Source organism: Cervus canadensis, chromosome 24 (genome assembly GCF_019320065.1).
Source record: "Cervus canadensis isolate Bull #8, Minnesota chromosome 24, ASM1932006v1, whole genome shotgun sequence".
In the NCBI taxonomy this organism is placed as follows: domain Eukaryota; kingdom Metazoa; phylum Chordata; class Mammalia; order Artiodactyla; family Cervidae; genus Cervus; species Cervus canadensis.
Window position 1 is genome coordinate 10,503,967 of NC_057409.1, and position 20,809 is coordinate 10,524,775.

Genomic DNA, 20,809 nt, shown 5'->3' on the forward strand with positions numbered 1-20,809 from the left:
GTAACAGTGCTAACTGTTGAGCACTCTTTTTCTGTTCCTCAACTTAGTAAGAACGCACCTTGCATACCACTACCAAGCATGACACTGGTGAAGTGATTTTCTGCCATCCGCGAAAACGACCGTGTGGTTTTTCTCTTTACTATTAATATAGTGTGAATACTGAATACTGAACTGCATAATGCACTTAGTTCAGAGGTGAACCTCTTGCATTGTAGAGTATTATTTTAACGTACTGTTGAATCTGTTTTCTGGTACTGAATCCATGATGTTCAATAACTATCTCTAATTTGAGAGGGGAAAGGCTATTTGCACAGGGTGAGTTCCCATTCAGGTCAAATACAGTCTTGCAAATGAGGTCTTTCAAGGAACCACCAGAAAGTCAAATAATAATGTTTCTCTGGGAACAGGGCTTTGAAGGAGCTCCATTCTTGTTCTGCCCCTTCCAGTGGCTTCCAGGCTGCTAGTTTTCACCATGACTGTGGGCTGTTGTTGGTTTCCAAGGCTGGAGCTAGAGAGAGGAGAATGGGAACAATGCAAGCTAAAATGCTACAAAGTTCACTGCTTTTGCTGAGATTCAGCCATTTTTCTTGACTAAACATTCAGACTGCTGCAAGCCTGTAGTTAATTTTCAGAGTCCTGAAAGAGTTGACTATTTTTGCCAGTATCCTCATTGCTTTTATGGAAAATTTTCAGAGGTTCTTACTCTGCCATTATTGTTGATATCCTCTGCACTTGAACTCCACTCAATCTTTATATTTATTAATGTGCTATTCACCCTTTATGATTCTTAAAATTTCAATATTTCCTTATTTCCTCTGAAATTATGAATAATTCTTACCTTTAAAATCTATATTACATTATACTAAATTTAGTATTTTATATTAATTAATATTACATTATACTAAATTCATACTGTTCACTATTTCCTTTAGTGCTGGATGCATTTGGTACCTCTCTTTCACAGTATTAGTTTTCCATAAGTGGTTGATAAATCTAGGTTATTATTAGTTCATATTTGTAGTTAGGAGTTTCAACTAAGCAGTTTTCTCTGAGTGGCTGAGAATCTTTGTTCATCTATTATCATATACAGGCTCTAGTTACATACATTGACGTCTAGTGACTATGAAAGAGGCAGGTAGGCAGTGTCTGCAGGTCACTTGCTTTCTGGATATGAATTTCTGCCTCTTCTGAATGTCATGTAAATTACCACAGATGTATCTGGTCTCCCATGCCAGGACTCTACTTTAGAGAATACCTATCATAGTTTTATCTGGGCAAGAAACACTGGAATTAGCTACTCACTTTGCTTTTTGCTTCTACAGCTTTTGTTGTGGAAATCTACAGTTGCTTCAGACTGCTTGCTTCTTTCTAACCTCAAAATTCATTCATTCGTTTATAAAATAATTATTGAGTGTCTACTATAGTGCCACGCACTAGTGTAGATGCCGGGAATTCAGTGATGGACACAAAGTCCCCAGCCTCAAGGAATTTGTATTCTCACCGGAAGATAAACAAACGCATGAGGTAATATAATTTCACAAAGTAATAACTCTTTGGAAAATAAAGTAAAGTATAGAGCATGACTACAGGGGAGCTATTTCAGATTAAGTGTTAATTTCTCTGAAGTGGTAACATTTAAGCAAAGCAGGGAATAATGCAAAGCAGAAAGCTATAAAAAGACTAAAGGAGGGCTTTCAGAAGGCAACAAATGTAAAGAAAGTAAAAGGTTAACAACCTAGCACTTCTGAGAAATAGCAAAAAGGCTGACTTTTGCAAGTTGTAGGTGACAGGAAATGAGTCCTGAGAAGCAGGCAACTGGGGAGATGACACCCAGCCTTGTAACACATGATCAGCAGTTTGGGGAGGAGGCAGTGGGTGCTTCAAGCAAGAGAATGATGTGATTTGATTTATATATGCCAAATGCCACCGGGAGAAGAGAGACTATAAAGTAAGCCCTCCCCGGGCAGATTGTTTTATATGTTTCGAAAGCATTTCTCTGGGTTTTATCCAGGAGACAAACACCAGATGCTCAAAATCAAGAGTAAGAGCCAGGAAACTGATGAACCTCCAGGCCCCCTTCCATTCTCCATATTCTTTTACTTGGAGTCTGGTATATTTTTGAAACTTCTGCATATACTTTATGGTATGATTTCTTCTATCAATCCAATTAGAAATTCACTAAAGTCTCACCAGCTGATGGCAACCTTTCTCAAGTACTACCTCATTAAAAAAAACTTATCTAACTTACCCATTAACACAACCACTCAAGAGTCCTCTGTACCCTGGAGTCCTGCTGAAGCAGACACAAATATCCATCGGACCTATACTCACCTGTCCTTAAGGTTCCCTTTAAAGTAACCGTAAGAGAGCCCTTCAGCTCTCACAATTTAGGCATCAGCACAAATCACATTTCTGTGGCCAAAAAAACTGGAAACGACACCTTCCCCGTGGCCTTTAGTGGACGTACAAAAGCCATCATCACGTTGGTTAACTCCTTCTGTAAATAAACAGCCCAGTCAACTGACTGTGGTAAAGCTGGTGAATTCTTCTGGCTACTTTATTGGGAGGCATGACTGACTAATGTATCATGGTATTGTCAGCTGAAGGAATATTTACAGTAACTTTACACTAAATACACTAATCAGCACTGAGAAAGAATTAAAAAAAAAAAAAAAACCCACACACATTTAGGTTGTACCAAATTCTTAATAGGGAAAATATTTTATCAGGAATAGATTCTCTAAGAAAAATTGTTTTTACAATTTCTAACCTTACTTCTTGGAAAATCATCCTTTGAAGTTGTCTGTAAAATAATCTTTAATAAAAATTAACACAAACTTTTCCCCACAAGCTTCCAATAAAATTGGGAGATGGTATTCCACAGGAAAAATTCCAAAACCACAGTAGAAAGTATTGAGAAGGGATGAGATAATCTGAATTAGTGTCAAAGTGACCTTAATAATAATCCAACAGGTCTACTACATTCCTTCCAACCCTCTTTGAATCTCTCTTCAGTAACATGTCATGTCATTCACAAAGCATGAGTTTCTCTATGTGTGGAGATCCAGACTCCACAGAACTCTCAGCCTCAACACTTTATTTCTACCCTCCTTTAATCTAAAGTTAACATTTCTAAAAGAATCACATATTTTTCTATAGGTGCTATGGCCTGATCCATGGTATTCTTCAACATGTATGTTCTATAAATGTGTTGCTTCCAGGTATACAGAAAAATTTATACCTTACACTATCCATTTTCTAAACTCAAACTCCTATATTGCATTCTATATATCTACCCATCACATCTATTAATCAGCTCTCCAGTATTCAAACAAAATTTACTACATATTGTATTAACAGAACTGAGTCTTTTGAAACATAAGTCTTTAGCTGTCAGAACTATAAAATCTAGGTTCAGATCTTTTATTAATATTTTACTTCAAATTTATTTGCTCCTTCAAAAATCCATCAGCCCAAACATCATCACCCATAATGCCAGTGTATCATCACCCAATCATTCAGCGTAGAGAGTAAAGAATAGTGAAGTAAGTTTTAACACTTGTTATTTTACCTTTTTCAACATAATTCACCTCTTTAAGAGGCAGATTTGGCAAGCGTGGAGCATGAACTCTGGAGTCTGACTGTGCGTGCTCAGTCACTTCAGTTGTGTCTGACTCTCTGCAACCCTATGGACCATGGCCTGCCAGGCTCCACTGTCCATGGGATTCTCTAGGCAAGAACACTGGAGTGGGCTGCCATTTCCTTCTCCATGGAGTCTGACTGCTTATCTTCAAATCCCAGTTCTGGCACTGATGAGTGGTGTGGGAACTTAGACAAGTTATTTAACTTTCCTGAGCCTCATTTACTTCATCTGTAAAATGGGAAAAATACTAATGTGTCTTTCTCAAAAGCTTGTAATGGGTTCAAATGAGTTAATATCTGTAAAACTCTTAGAATAGTGTCTGGCACACAGTTAGCATAATATAACTATTAAAGAAAAACAGTTTTTTTATTTTAACAGACTCAGGACAGAAAACTGGTCTTGAGTGAAAGTCAACTCATTACTAGTTCCTCTTAGTTTTTCAAAGGGCAAAATATTAATATTATTAAAGGTAAGGTCCATGTAACAAGCGATTACTGTGAGACAGGGAACAGAATGGGTCTGCAGCTCATAACCTTTGTCACTGGCTTTGACTCCAACACCATACAAGAACTTCCAAGTCCTCAAGGAGAGCAACTGTCAAGCTCCTGGGCAAGAGAACACTGAATGTCAAACATGTCCTGTTACTTAATGATATGAACTCATCATGGTCACAAATACTTTCAGGAGATTCAACTGTGCATTATTAATAGCTAACATTCACGTAATTTGTTTTATGGGTCAGGCGCTGTTCTAAGTACTTTATGTATATCAACTCATTTAATTCTCTCAATAAGTCTCTAAGATATGCATTATTTATTATTATTACCATTTAATAGATGAGAAAACTATAGCACAGACAGTAACTCATCAACCTGGAATTCAAGCCCAGGCAGCCTAGCTTCAGAGTCTGAGGTTTTAAACCACAGCTATGTGCCTCAGTTTGGAACACCAAAGACAGGATTAATGATTTTAAAAAGTTGATCAAACTGAAAATGTATGCTATGCCCTGCTACAGTCATAAACGGACGGAATTCACAAGTTAGGTAATAAGAAGATACTAAAAAGGCCAGTTTTCTTCTCTGTCGTTTCTCACTCTTGTTCTTCTCCAAGGGAAATGTGAGTTAATACAACATTTCCTTGGGAAATGTGAGTTAATACAACAAGTGAAGTGCTTTAAATAGTGCCTGGCACATAGTAAGTGCTCATTACCAGCTAAGAGAGATAATGGTAAAAACAGTAGAGTCTGCATGCTGACCCTGCCTCATTCTAATAGCTGTGATATGCTAGGAACTGTTGATATCTCTACCATATTTCCCCTTTATGATTACAGGAAATGAACAGGGATAATAAATAAATCCACTATAACAAACCCTAAAGACTTTTCAGTCGTGTTGCTTTCACATGACTATATACACAGGAGCAAACTGCTTCACTCCTCCTTTCTCTGTTCTTGGTTTACAAAGACTGGATGGGGGCCAGAAAAAAGCAGAATAAAGCAGCTTTGTAACCTTTTGACCAGTTGCCAAGAGCAGAAGTAAAGTTTGTAAAAGCAATTTAATCAAACTAAACTTTGACTGTTCGATGGAAACTAGAAAAGGAGTCTAATGATAGAACCTCTACATACTACCAAAGCAGTGTCAACGTCATGATATTACTGCAGTTTTTTTAAATGATGTGCCTAAGACAGAGGCGACAGAAACAATAAGCAAGCTCTCCTTCTATCAACTGCTCTGCACAATTATTTCAATTAAAAGCCTAAGAGAATCAAGATACATTTTGGTGAAAAAACCTAATATATCCAAGCATCTTCAATTCCAAAAAAATTTTATACTGGTAAAAAAATCTAGTAGTCACTAGAACTTTTCAAACTGTAGGTTCAATGCATTATTAGATTATCATATCCATTTAGTGGATATTAATAGTTTGTTTGGAGTGAAATGCAACTGGTGGTGGTTTAGTCGCTAAGTTGTGTCTGACTCTTGCGGCCCGATCCCATGGACGGTAACCTGCCAGGTTCCTCTGTCCTTAGGATTCTCCAGGCAAGAATACTGGAGTAGGTTGCCATTTCCTTCTCCAGAGGATCTTCCCGACCCAGGAATCAAACCTGTCTCCTGTGACTTTTGCATTGCAGGTGAATTCTTCACCATTGAGCCACTAGGGAAGCCCAATGCAATTAAACAAAACTAAAAATTAAATTAAATATTATAATGCATTACCAACATTAAAGATAAATATTGTTTCATGAAACTTCTTTCAATTTTAAATATCAGTCTGTACATATATGTGTATAAGTACTGGATAACAATGAAAAATGCATATTATAGTGGGTTGTGATCAGAAAAGTTTGAATGCCATTTTACCCAAAGATTAAGAAAAAAAAAAAAAAAGACTAATCAAAAAGGAGAAAAATATCCATTTCAAGGTACGCATGATAAAACATTCAAAATTTTAATGATTCTCTAAATTAGTTTTTTTTTAAGGCAAGCCTCTGAAAATGAACAAAAAGGGGAAAAGGAACCATTTGGGTAAGAATCAATAGTTTATCACAATTATTCCAAATAAACAACAATTTCACAGAATGAGAGGTACCAACACTGAATGAATATATACTAACAGGAGGTACACAGAAATGAGATAAATAGTTTCAGTTTGTCTAGCTATTAAACACCACACCAATACAACAGATGGTACATAAGCAAAAGCTATAGAACTCACTCCCAAGAACATTTATTTTTCAGTGTTATCTAAGGGGACAACAGAGGATGAGATGGTTGGATGGTATCACCGATTCAATGGACATCAGTTTGAGTAAACTCCGGGATTTGGGGATGGTCAGGGAGGCCCGGAGTGCTGCAGTCCATGGGGTCGCAAAGTCGGACACAACTGAGCGACTGAACTGAAATGAACCTGTAGCAAAGTTAAGAACTGGTGAAAAGGAAAAACAGATTTGAAAAATTCAGTGAAGTAATATATTAATCACTAGGGCACATTTTTTAATAAGATGTACATGTACTAGTTTGTATCCTAAGTTGTTGTTTAGTCTCTAAGTTGTGTCTGACTCTTGCAATCCCATGGACTGCAGCATGCCAGGCTCCCCTTTCCTTCACTACCTCCTGGAGTTTGCTCAAATTCAAGTCCACTGAGTCGGTGATACTATCTAACCATCTTATCCTCTGCTGCCCACTTCTCCTTTTGCCTTTTGTTCTCTAAATTCTGAAATATTTCAAGAAAAAAAAAATCACACACACATTTTGGATTATGTTGTCAGTAAAGAGAGTACGATTATCATAAATATCATCAATCTAGTAGGAAAAAATTAACATCATTGTGCTAAATTAAAATGCCCTCTTATTTTGAAAAAAGGAACAACAGGTGAATCTGACCTAAATCTTCTTCAACTACTATGGAAACTAAAGAATAAATTCAATTTCACCTAAGAGCTAATCATTCTAATTTATTCCCATAGTAACAGTGCGGACAGCAACAAACTGCCAATTTTCCTAAATTCAGTAATTGCTACATTATTAAATTTCAGGTGAAAGAAAATTGTTGAAATTAGAAAACAAACTGATTATAAAACCCACATATAAAAGAAAGCCCCTTTCGAAATAAAAATCAAACGTTTAAATCAAAGTAAAGAACATTCTAAATACCATAAGTAAATCACCATAGCAATGCTTATACTTTTCACTTCAATAATAATACTTTTCTGACAAAGACAAAAAAAAATCAAGACAAAAGCTACCATTAAAAAACAGTGTACTTAATTAACATGTCTGTATTAATAGGGGGGTTAATACATAAGAATTAAAATAAGCAGTATCTCTAACCAAGTGTCACTTTTGACCAGAAACAAGGCAGTTTTTTTGCTAACCAAATCCCATTATTCTCAGTTATATTCAAAATACTCAGAAAAATAACTTCTCATCACATATAAGTTTCAGGCTCTGGCATTCAGATTACCTCAACTAATATTAAATCATCTCCTTCCCTTAGAGAGGCAACAAAATTTTTAAATTTGGAAATAATAAAAGCACACAAAAGAGTAGTAGTAATATGATTAACAATATTCTAAATATTTGCATTTTTAATTAAAAAAGGAACTGTTTTATGAAACAGTTCTCTTTTCTAAAGTAAAAATAAAAACACTAATTTAAATGTATTACTCTAAATACGGTAGTCCTGAAGAGATGGGTGCACTTAATTTTGCATAAATTTCCAAATCTGGAAATGAGACTAGAGGTTAAGTCAGAAATTTCAGTTTTAGTTTTCTGTTTTATACTTCAAAGTTGTTAAGTTCATATTGTGGTCAGTAAGATTTCAAAGTTCAAGACTATTACATGAATTTATTTAATATTCTGCAGATCAGAGAAAGTGAAAAAATTAATGTCAAGAGGTAAACATTTTAGTAATAGAGAATACATTTTGTTAAACTCCCTTTTCTCCAACTACCTCAAAAGTAATTAACTTCCATATGATAATTTTTTAAGAGAGAAGGATATGGATATGATTTGCTTTAATTTGTGGTTTTTGTCATCTAAAAAACCTAGGTAGTAAATGGTTTGCAATTTACCTTAAGCCAGCATTTATAAAACGACCAGGTAAAACCACCCTTAAAGTTCCCAACCAAAAGCAGTATTCTTCTGTGTTTCAGAAAAATTGGATTTTTTTAACTGTTATGAAGGAAGAACTCATTAAACCAGTAGAACTCTGTACAAAAAGGTCATGAACTCTGGAGCTACAAAATCTAAATTCAAATCCAGCTCTCCTGCCAACTAGCTGTGTTACTTTGGGCAAATTATGTAACTTCTGTGTCTTGGTTTTCTCATTTGTAAGTGGAGATAAATATAGTACTTACTTTACAGTGTTGTAAGGATAAAAGAGTTAATATTATAAGTAAACCACTCGGTAATCCCTGGCACAGAGTAAGTGCTACATAAAATGTGCTTTAAAAAAAAAAATTACTGTTTTAACACTATAGATTTTCACAGTTCAGTTGTGAAAAAGTTTTCCAAATGAAAATTATTTAATTATATGTATAAAGAACATGACTTTATATTAAGCTGTAATAAAGATTAATGTAAGAACCTTAAATAGTGAAATCACTGATTATTTTTAAAATTAAATATCATAAAACCTACTTTAAAAAATCAGGGGCTTCCCTGGTGGCTCAGTGGTAAAGAATCTGCCTGCCAACGTGGAGACCGGATTGATCCCAGGTCCTGGAAGATAACATGTGCCGTAGAGCAACTAAGCCCACGGACCACAACTGCTGAGCCTGTGCTTTAGAGCCCTGGAGCCCCAACTACTAAAGCCCGCTTGCCCTTGAGCCGGTGCTCCTCAACAACGAAAGCCACTGCGATAAGAAGCTCAGGCACCCCAACTAGAGAGTAGCCCCCGCTCACCACAACTGAAGAAAAGTCCTCAAAGCAATGAAGACCCAGCAGAGCCAATAAATAAATAAAAATACTTAAAAAAAAAATCATATGCCATTGCACTAATAAGAAGTGACACTTTCCTAGGACGGATTAAAGCTTATTTTAATTCCAATATTTTTTCCCCCTACACCCTGGTGATATAAGTTATGTTTACTCTTGTATTTTAATTCGGATATATACAAATGAAGTAACATTCAGAACCTAAGTGTAAATGTCAGCCTTGTATAATGTCACCTACTTCGCATGAACTGTCTATATAAGTGATATAACTGTACTACACAGTAGGTATCAAAAGTTTTTGCTGAATGTCTTACAAAGATTGTTACTATTTTCCAGGGTGAATAAAGACATATCTACCTAGTACAAATAGTAACCAAGCTAATAAGTTAAAGTGCATCCAACAACACAATCTGTAGCAAGATCTCTAAGATATTAAGCACGGACTGCCTTGAGCCAATCTGTTAACTTACAACAGGTCAGCACTAACTACTACTCCTCTTCTGATTTAAAACACTACCACAACCCAGAGGGATGGGAAGGGGAGGGAGGCAGGAGGGGGGATCGGGATGAGGAACACATGTAAATCCACGGCTAATTCATGTCAATGTATGGCAAAAACCACTACAATATTGTAAAGTAATTAGCTTTCAACTAATAAAAATAAATGAAAAAAAAATGTGCATCTGTAATACAATTAATGAATTAAAAAAAAAAGCAGTTTACCAATAAATAAATAAATAAATAAAACACTACCACATATTTAAAAGGGGGAAAAACAGCAAAGATAAATTTGATGAAGCCCATATTTCAAATATCTTTTTTAATATATTATAAATAATAGAGGAAAATATCCTTATTATTTCTACATTTAATAATTAGATACTCTAGAACTTGGGTTAATGGGATCAAGTAAAAATATCAAGATAATGATGTTGCTGCTGTTCCATTGTTTGCTATGTTCTCTGCAAATAAAACATATCAAAAAGACAATTTATAGCTTAAGCCATATATTCTGTACAAGAACATAAACCTGTATTAAATTAATCAGCAGACAGAAAGTCCACCTACTTTTTCACTTTACTATAAATAGAACAATTTGGTCCCTTGGCATAAACCAATTTAATGAATGTACGGGGAAAAAAAGGCTATTCCTAATAACCTTAAATACATTTTGAACTATTTCTATGTTGAACTATTTTTATTCTTCCTCCATTTAAATCACACATAAGTTAAAATACCTTGCTATTATATGCAGAACACAAAAATCTTTTAGACAATCACCAAAAAAGATGCTCTATGAGCCTTTTGTCTGTAAGCAAAACAAAAAGAATGAAGTCATGGAGTGGCTTAAGCAGATCACAGGAACCATCATACTGCAAGGTACAAATCACCAGGACATTGTAAAAATTTTTAAAACTGTTGTTTTCCTTAAAACATATCCTAGGATTCAAGGATAAAAGTTAAAGTATGTAAAACAAAGTGCAGTAGCAGGTAAAATGACAGAATATAAAAATCAAAAGAGTCAAACAAAATCAAAACAGAAAAACCCTGCAGGCAAAAAACTAATATGCAGAAATGTTACCTTAAATTGAGCTAACAGGCTTACAAACTAAGACTTTACCAAACTAAAGCAGAAATTTTTATGGAAAACCAACAGTGACTCCTCTGCTCAACTTTAAAAACACATACACTAAGTTGTCTCCAGTGGTATTTTTTTCCTTTGGCAGGTTAAGAGGTGCAGGCTTTTCAGTAAATGGAAAGTCTATCACTATTCTGTGCAAAGAACAGGACCATGAACACAACTGCTCCAATGAGATCAAAGGATATTCATTTCATGTAAGGGCTTTCATGCAGAATTTATATCATAATAAGCCAAAGTGATTTTAGAAGAAAAGAAAGAGACTCCCGAAGACTTTTCAACCTCTACTTCCACACAACACAGTTTCTTTCTGAAGTCTCTCTTTGAAGGCAAAATGACTTCAGTCTTGAATTTTGTGGCTCAGCTGGTAAAGAATCCACCTGCGATGCCGGAGACCTGGGTTTGGTCCCTGGGTTGGGAAGATCTCCTGGAGAAGGGAAAGGCTACCTACTCCACTATTTTTGCCTGGAAAATTCCATGGACTGTATAGCCCATGGGGTCGCAAAAAGTCGGAGATAACTGAGCGAGTTTCACTTTGAATTTTAAATTCCGCATCGTAGATTTCTTATCCCAAAACTTCTATTCCTATGACATAAATTTATTGAAATGAACCACTAAATACAATATTGTGCTCTCCAGCTTACAGCTTTGATAGAACTAAAACCCATTTCTCTAGTTGCATGAAGAGGACTTCTTTTGTGAAAAATGACCTTGGAAAAAACATCACCAATAAACCCTAATTTCCTTATTTTGTAAAGTGAAGGGTAAGTTTGAACTCTATGGTTCTCTCCAGCTGTAAACTATAGTAACCAATCGAGGTTTTAAACTTAAGACATGCTGAAGATGTAAAAGTTCAGAAATGAAAAAGGTTGAAAGACAGCCCTGCATCAATCCAAATATGGGTATATGTATGTACAAAAAAAAAAAAAGAGCCCACCAACCTGGAGATAAGGAAACACAGAGTGTCGGACCAGACTCATTGGGGTTAGATTTTAAGGACTGGGAAATGATGAGGTCAGACTGATCAGAAGTTAGTTTCCAGTGTTAGGTGCTGGGGAGGAGGTAGTAGTAAGGAGCTGTCAAAAGAGCTTTCCTCAGTATTTAAAAAAAGTCCTGCAAGCCAACCAGAAGGGTCCTTCTCTGTGGCTTCTAGGACTAATATGGCCAAGCTCCAAAGTCTTTTGCTAAAAATAGCTTAAGGGATCAGCCCAATTTTGGAATAAGCCAAGGTCTATGCTATGCTTGCATATGTCTCATATAATGAGGGACACTTTTCTACAACTTATTAGTCAAAAGAAAAGCAGATGCTAAATGCTGTATTTATTCTGTTTACTGAAGCACTAAATTTGAGAGCACAATTTATATGAATACAAAAACTGATCACACAAAAACATTTATATCAGGTGTGAGACATACACCATACATTGGAAAGACAAAAATGAAAATTATCCAACTCTGTCTCAAAACATACCTCAGATAACAAATTTTGGAAAACACAACACTAATTATTGTTAAAACCAATCCCTTCAATTCAGAGATGACTAAGAGTCTACAGAGTCATTTAAGAAATTTACAAGAAACTTTAGCCTCAAAAATGAGAAAAAGATGGTTCTAAGGCTGAAACCGTTTAGTAAATAAGAAGGTGAAAACAGTAAAGAAAAAACAGTCAGAAGAACATGCTAAGTAATCAAATACTGTAATGTCTGGTTTATGAAGAAACAAGAAGAGAAACAGAAAACTTGTCAAAACGGTAAAAATGAAGAGACAATATACAATAGATAAAGATATATGCACGCTGAGTTCAACAGAAGAAAAGGTACTCTGAAATTACTATAATTAACTCTCAAGCAGAAAATTTTTCAGTAACAGCACACTAAAATTTTTGGCAATAAACTTATAAATCTGGGGCTAATAATCTCCCAAGAAACTCTGTCCTCCGTCACAGCAACTGTTCTATAAATTCGTACAGAAAACAGAGCCGATCGTCTCAAAACATCCGCATTTTTGCCTCAGCTGTACATATCCATTCTCATGGGATAGAGAACACGAAAATGACAGAACGTCCTGATGACCTGTCGATTAACAAGACTACACAAGGCCCACTGCCAGCAGTTCCGCGTGCTCGCCACCTGTTAGCCTGCTTTAGCGAAGCCCCCTCAACTGTGCTCCAGTGAAGAACCGGGAACGCCTTTGTTGTTTCCTAACTACGGAAGCTACCAGAGTTCAATCCGACCTAGCGCCTTAAGGAAAACTTCCCACGGGCCGGGTAAATCTGCCCAGATGGGGGCTTGGGCAAAGACCTTCTCTAGCTAAGAAAAGGCGGGAGAACCCCAGGCGAAACACAAATGTCACCTGCTCGTCCCGAGAGGAGGTAGGCGTCAAGGGTGAAGAAAGTTAGGGAACTAGACCCAGGACCCTTGAGAGAGGCTCAGTTTCGCAGTTGGAGCAGGGTGAGCACAACGAGGGGGCGGGCCGTCCTGAGGGGTGAAAACACAGCAAGATCCTGAGACCACAGGTCGGCGAGAAGAGGTGCGAAAGTGAATATGGGCAAAACCGATAGGCAGTGGCTTAGGGAAGCGCTGAAGCAAAAGGCAAGAAAACCAAGGTTTTTAAAAGGCGGATGAGGCGGAGGAAAAAGAGCAAGGCGAGAAGTGAGCAGCGACGACACAGGCTCAAACTGAGGTAAAAGAGGCGAGGTCGGCGTGGGAGAAAGGAACGAAATGAGCTCAGGAGGCTCTGCAGGGACAAGGGACAGGCAAAGAGAATCCCCACCCACAGGGACCGGGACACAAGTCTTGACCGTCCCTCTACAGGCTGTTACTTGACCGGCTGCACTCAGACCCTGTCGGCAGCGGAGACTCACCCAAAGGCTGCAGAGGCCCCACAGTTGGACATGGGGACTGGTCCAAACACACAGGAGTACCAAGCGGCTGGAGGAAACGGCGGCGTTAGTGTGACCCGGATGCGCATCCCTAGGAACCGGAAGTCGGCGGTCAGGGTCATCACACAATCCACACCTCGTTCCGCCAGAAGCTTTCGGGCGCATGTGTCAGGCCTCAGGGGGCGGGGCGGGGAAAGCGCCTAGACTCCGCCCACCCGGCCGTCCTGGGAGCCCCGCCCCCCCGGTTACGCCCCGCCCTGTGTCTAGGTGGTGCTTGGCGTGTGGATAGGCTGGTTCATGCAACGCCCAGGCCGAGGTACCGCTGAGGCACAAGCTGCCCGCTTAAAAAAAATACTCAGCACTCAGGTTTCAAGAAGATCTTTTTAAAATGCGTGCAATCCCTCTCTCTCTAAAACGAATGTGAAATATTGGATATATTTGGTAGATTTAGAAAAACTGTGAAGGAAGAATGGCTGGGAAGTTCTGGAAGGCACTTGGGAGGCTAGACCAAGGGGATGGTTTTATTCCCAGTATCAGTTTATTCATAATATTGTATTGAGGTTACAGTTCATTTCTATTTTGTGCACAATATTTTATGTAATAATTTTATCAGAAACAAAATTTTTACATGCTTTGTTAACTTTAAATTACTACGCCATCATGGGCAAGGAGCAGGGTTGATTTCAGGTTTTGTTGGGGCCTGAAGTTTATTCAATTGGAGGACTCTCTTTAAGGAAATCCACAATTACAAATAACAGTGTTAGGTATAAAAAAATGAATGTCTAATGTGAGAAAAGAAATCGCAAATTACAAGTTTTTAAAATTTCAAAAATAACACAAAGTCCAGAAGAATTAAGCACTACAAGTACTATTACATGCACATCTGAAGTACTTTTTTTCCTACGTTTTTTGGCTGTATCTTCTTTGATCTCCCAGACTTCCCTGGTGGCTCAGACAGTAAAGCATCTGCCTATAATGTGGGAGACCCAGGTTCAATCCCTGGGTTGGGAAGATCTAAATGGCAACCCACTCCAGTATTCTTGCCTAGAAAATCTCATGGATGAAGGAAACTGGTAGGCTACAGTCCATGGGGTCGCAAAGAGTCAGACATGACTGAGTGACTTCACTTTCTTTCCTATGGCAATTTACTAAGGAATGTCATTTACTGAGATCCTTGACTCCTGTCTATCACACCCCACACCTTATTCATCTGTAAATTCTGCAGAATTTGTCTTAAAAATCTGTCCAGATTCAGACTATTTCCTGCCTCTGTTGGTACAAGCTACAGTCAATGTGTGACCATTTGCTGTTTTTATACCCTTGCCCTTCCAGGATCTATTAACACAGCAGTAGTGGGCTTCTGTTAAAGCCTTAATCATATCAGGTCCCTCCACCAGTGGATCCCTATTTTAAAGTGAAAACCGAAATCCTTATATAGGCTGAGAAGACCCTCAAGATTTGACACTGCCCAGTACAAGTAACCTTATTTCCGACTTTCTCCATTATCCCTCCTCTCAAGACACACTGGCCTCTTTGCCATTTTTCTTATGTGTTCATACACTCTGGGTCTTTGTGCTTGCTGATTGCTCTGCCTAGAATGCTCTTCCTCCAGATAACAGCATCATTCACACTATTGCTTCCTTTACATCTTTGTTCAGATGTCACCTTCTAAATGAAAACTTTCCCAGACACTGTAATTAAAATTGAAGCATTATCATACTTCCTGAACTTCCTAGTCCAGTTCCCTCACTTAATTATTCTATAATAACAGTTATCCTGTCCAACAATTTGCTAGTGAATTTGGTTTAACATCTCTACTCCCACCCCTCAGACTTCCCCTCCCCATTCTCCTCTTACCAGAATGTGAGCTCCTGTTTTGTTCACAGATGTATTTCAGAAGAAACGCCAGCACCAGAAGAGAATTTGGCATGTTGGGGGCACCCAATAAATGTTTGTTGTCTTAAAGGATAGATTGCTCATTTACTTTGGGATCAGTTGCTCATTTACTTTGCTTTTGCTCATTCCAAACCATGCAAACTGAGCTACCAACTGCACCAGGGGGAGCCCATGAGTAACCAATGTGGTATTCTCAGAGAAGTTCTTCCTAAAGCATGTATTTACACATAACTCCAGAACGTGGGGCTTCCCAGGTGGCTCAGTAGTAAGGAGTCCGCCTGCCAGTGCAAGGAGACGCAGGAGATGTGGGTTCAATACCTGGGTCGGGAGGATCCCCTGGAGGAGGAGATGGCAACCACTCCAGTATCCTTGCCTGGAGAATGCCATGGGCAGAGGAACCTGGGGAGCTATGGCCCATAGGGTTGTGAAGAGTCAGACACGACTAAGCATACACGCACCACGCAACTCTAAAACACAGCTGTCGGAAAGCACACCAACTCCTCCCCAGAGCAAAGAGTGCTGGACCTACTATCAATAAAAACCCTCCGATGTCTTCATAGTCCCCTAAGAATAAGGCCCAAGCTCTTTACTGTGGTCTACAAGGCCCTATTGGCCTTTCCTTCCTAACTCTCAGATGTCATTTCCAGCCTCCCTTACCCTCGAATTTCCACTTCCGAACTCTGGGAGATAGTGAAGGACAGAGGAGAGGACAGAGGACTCTGCAGCCTATGGGGTCGCAGAGTTGATCACGACCTAGCAACTGCACGACAGCAACAACCCTCACGTACAGCCATCCTGTTCTTTCTGCTGCTTGTACAAAACTAGCCTTCTTGCCTCAGGGTCTAAACAAATACTATTCCCGCTCTCTCCAACTCTCTTCTCCAAACCTTCCATGAATGGTTTCTTCTGCTACTCTCAGTGAAATATCCCCTCTGAAAGCTTCATACAGCGCCCCCACCCCATGACCCCTGCTTCCTGTCTGAAGCAGCTCCTGCATTCCCTTCCCATACCTTATCTTTTCTCCTGGGTCCCTATTGCAATTTATTGTCTGTCACTAGAAAGTAATCTTCTCGGGGGTCTTTTTCTCTCTTGTTCACTGCTGAATTCTCAACATAGCACTAGAAGTGTGATTTGTTGTTGTTCAGTCGCTAAGTTGTGTCCAACTCTTTTGACTTCATAGACTGCAGCATGCCAAGCTCCTCTGTCCTCCATTATCTCCCAGAGTTTGCTCAAATTCATGTCCATTGAGTCAGTGATGCTGTCTGACCATTTCATCCTCTACCGCCCCCTTCTTTTGCCAAGAGCTGACTCATTGGAAAAGACCCTGAAGCTGGGAAAGATTGATGGCATATAGTAGGTGCTCAATAAACAAAACAAATATTTACTAATATTTGTTGAAGCTTTACTATGTGTTACTTACTATACACAGTAAATATAAATACTCATGTTTCTCTTTTAAATCCTGCTGGCGATCTTGTGAAGTACTATGATTATCTCCATTTTATAGATGAGGAAACTGAGGCAGAGGTAGGTTAAACAACTTGCTCAAGGCCACCCAACTGGCAAGAATCAAATCCAGGAGCAGTCTATAGTTGATGGGATTGTAAAATGGTGCAACTGCTTTGAAAACAGTAGAGCAATTCCTCAAAAAATTAAATATCAAACTACTATATGATGCAGCAATCTCACGTCTGAGTATATAGCCAAAAGAACTGAAAGCACAGTCTCAAAGTGATATTGGCACACTCATGTTTATAGCAGCACTATTCACAATAGCCAAGAGGTGGAAGCAACCCAAATATCCATTGACAGATGAATGGATAAGCAAAATATGGTATGTGCATACTTTAGAATACTATGCAACCTTAAAAAGGAAGGAAATTGTTACATGCCACAATATGGCTGAACTTTGAGGCCATTATGCTTAGCGAAATGTTAGTCACAACAAGAACAAATAACATGATTCCACGTATCTAAGGTATCTAAAGTAGTCAAATTCCTAAATATACCAGTGGCTGGAGGGAGGGAGCAAAGTGGAATTATTTAATGGGTATAGAGTTTCAAATCTGTAAGATAAAAAGATTTAGGAGTCCTGTTTCACGAAAACATCAATATACTTAAAACAACTGTTAAGTGTACACTCAACAGCATGCTTAAAATGGTTTTGTGTGTGTGTGCGTCAGTTGTGTCCAACTCTTTGTGACCCCATGGACTGGAGCCCACCAGACTCCTCTGTCCATGTAATTTCCCAGGCAAGAATACTGGAGTGGGTTGCCACTTCCTACTCCCATTTTCCCATCCCAGGGACTGAATTCACATCTCTTTGGTCTCCTGCATGGGCAGCAGATTCTTTCCCACTGAGCCACTGGCGAAGCCCTTAAAATGGCTTAGATGGTAAATTTTATGTTTTTACTACAATAATTAATTTTTACAAAGAAATATACAGTAGTCTAGTCATTACCGTAAGAACGATGTGGGTCACTTTATGCCTACTTGGCCCTGAGTAGACATTATTACAGTCATTTTCACAGTTTTGTCCAAATTTGCACAGGTAAGAAGCCTTTGGAGTGGAATAAATTCACATTTCCAAGATATGCAGTAACCTTTGCTACCTTTTAGAGTAAAGCATTTCCAGCCTCCTGAGCATATTATCTTCAGTTTAACCACAGACATCTTTTCCACATGGTTACTATTATTGTTCAAATTTCTCCCCAATAAATCATCATTTGGAAACACTCAAGATCTGTTGCTCTATAGAGAATGATTTTTGAAACAAAACTCAGGTGTTTTAGGACACCTCACCAGGCAGAATTAAAACTATAGCCCTAGAAATCTACATGAAATTTTGAAGTAGGAGATAGATGTGCCCCAGGCCAGGCAACTGGTGTTTGTTAAATGGAATAAAACTGACGCTTTGTCCTCAACCAGATGAGAACAATGCTTGATTCCCTTTCTCCATCGAAATGGAGGGAATGAACTAGCAGTGGGGAATGTGCTGCAGCAGAAATGGAAATGAGACTTTTCTAATAAGGAAACAATAAACATGCTAGGGAAACAACGTAAACAAGCCTGAAAGAGTTAAGTAAATCTTGGTTATTCTTCAGCTGTTACCACTAAAATCCACTTATAGCCAGACTTGTCCTTCATAAAACTACTCTCTGACTCCTTATGAATTATACTCTGCACCTGGCATTCTCCTCCCCCTACTCTCCTTTGTGGGAAATCCCTGGTGTCTCAGTGGTAAAGAATTCAACTGCCAAGGCAGGAAACACGGGTTTGATCCCTGGGTTGAGAAGACTCCCTGCAGAAGGAAATGGCCACCCACTCCAGCATTCTTGCCTGAGAAATTCCATGGACAGAGGAGCCTGGCAGGCTACAGTCAATGGGGTCACAAAGAGCCGGACATGACTTAGCAACTAAACCACCACCATATCCACCACTCTCCCTTGCAGCATTCTTCATTTCGGAAAGAAGGTCATAGAAAGAGAACCTCAGGGACACAAGACCAGGTTGCTGAGCCACTTGATGCCAGCTTTGATGCCAGCTTTGGCTGTAAATTTGTAGGATGAAAGAAATGCAAGACCTTCATTACTTTGAGACTTGTCACCTACCCCAGAGCTCTAGCACCAGCTTTGATTAACCTCTCCCTGTTCCCCAGGGAAGGGAGTAGGGCACAGTTCTTGAGGTGCTAGCTTGCTGTGTTCCCCCTTCACCTGGCAAAGAACTGTAGCTACTCTTTCTCTTTCCTCTAAAACTCTGTGTTTCTATTTGTCATTAGTGCACAGGGAGCCAAGATTTTGGCAGCGATGTAAGTGAAGCATTTTCTTCATCCTTACTGCAGGCAGCTTTGTATTCATTAAGATCACACTTGAAGTGTACTCTGGTTTTCTCTTTCTATGTAAAAAACTATCCCAAAACTCAGTGGTTTAAAACAACCACTGTATCATATCTCACAAGTTTTGAGTCAGGAATTTGGGTAGGCCTGAGTTGGATGATTCCTTTCTTCTATATGGCATCAGTCAGAGTTAGTTGATGACATTGTAACTGGCCGGTTGGTCTAGAGGGTCCAACACAGCCTTACTCATATGCCTGGCACTTGGTGGGAATGCCTGAAAGGCTGGGTATAGCTGCCCTCGATGTAGTGTCAGAGCCCCTCCACATGGTCTCTCCATCAGGGTAGTTGAACTTTTTACATGGCAGAGACAGGTCTTGAAAACTGCTAGTCCTCTAAGGCCAGCCTGGTAACTGATGCAGCATCACTTGTACCCACTGATCAAAGTAATCATAAAGCTCATCTAGATTCAAGGAAGCAACCGAGCCGCTAGACATTGTCACAGTAACTTGGACCTCTTGCTACTATGATTATCTTTCTGATGTTCACTCAAAGAGCTCCTGAGGAAACATTCATTTTGATGTGTATCTACCTGTTTATTTAGTAACTACTCTGTAAATTCTAGACTCCAGGGACACAGCAGAAAAAAACTGAGAGAAAAACCTCTCCCTTCATGGAGCTCACATTCCAAGCAAGTCATAGTCAGAAAATCTTGTGTTTGTAGAATATGTTCAGTTGGGGTTCAACATCCATTCCCACTTTCTTCTAGTGAGACTTCCCATATTGCAGAAGTGGGAATGTTAAGATGACATTTCTCAGACTCCCTTACAACTCAGATTTTGGATGATTTGGTATTGCCAATTAGATGCACTTGGGTAAGATTTATAAGGTGGAAATGAGGAAGAGACAATTTTCCTGCACTTGGGCCATTTCTACTGGCCAGTAGGGTCATCACTGGAGACCTGGACTTCTCCTCCAGCAGTCTTTCTGCTTCCAGTCTGCAGCTCCATGAACTAGAAAGGCAATGGCAGCCACAGTGGCCACTAAGGCAGAGTGGCAGAGTTACTCAATTCTAGCTTTCTGACCCCTGACCCCTGAGTCTTAGTTGTAGAGATATGTTCTTAAAATGAGTCATCCCTGAGTTGACCTCTGATTCTCTCTTCTCCAGCTTTTCAATGATTTTGTAAGCATTCAATTGCCTGATACTAGTTGGTGCTAGTGGTAAAGAATCTGCCTGCAATGCAGGAGACCCAGGTCCGATCCCTGGGTTGGGAAGATCCTCTGGAGATGGGAATGGCTACTCACTCCAGTATTCCTGCCTGGAGAATCCCATGGACAGAGGAGCCTAGTGGGCTACAGTCCATGGGGTCGCAAAGAGTAAGACACAACTCAGTGGTAAACACTTTCACTTTCACTGCCCTAAACACCAGGAAAGATTTCTGTTGCCTATGCTGAAAACTGACTGACAAGGTATGATATT

General features: G+C 39.1%; 1 protein-coding gene across 2 annotated transcripts in view; it reads right to left on the reverse strand.

The window, feature by feature from the left end:
• Positions 1-13,733, reverse strand: part of EYA3 (EYA transcriptional coactivator and phosphatase 3) — an 89,117-nt gene extending 75,384 nt beyond the window's left edge. For both annotated transcript variants that reach the window (XM_043444706.1, XM_043444705.1), the window contains exon 1: positions 13,584-13,733. The gene's annotated coding sequence lies outside the window, so the exon portion shown is untranslated. The remainder of the gene's footprint in view (positions 1-13,583) is intronic.
• Between the last annotated feature and the right edge of the window lie 7,076 nt (positions 13,734-20,809).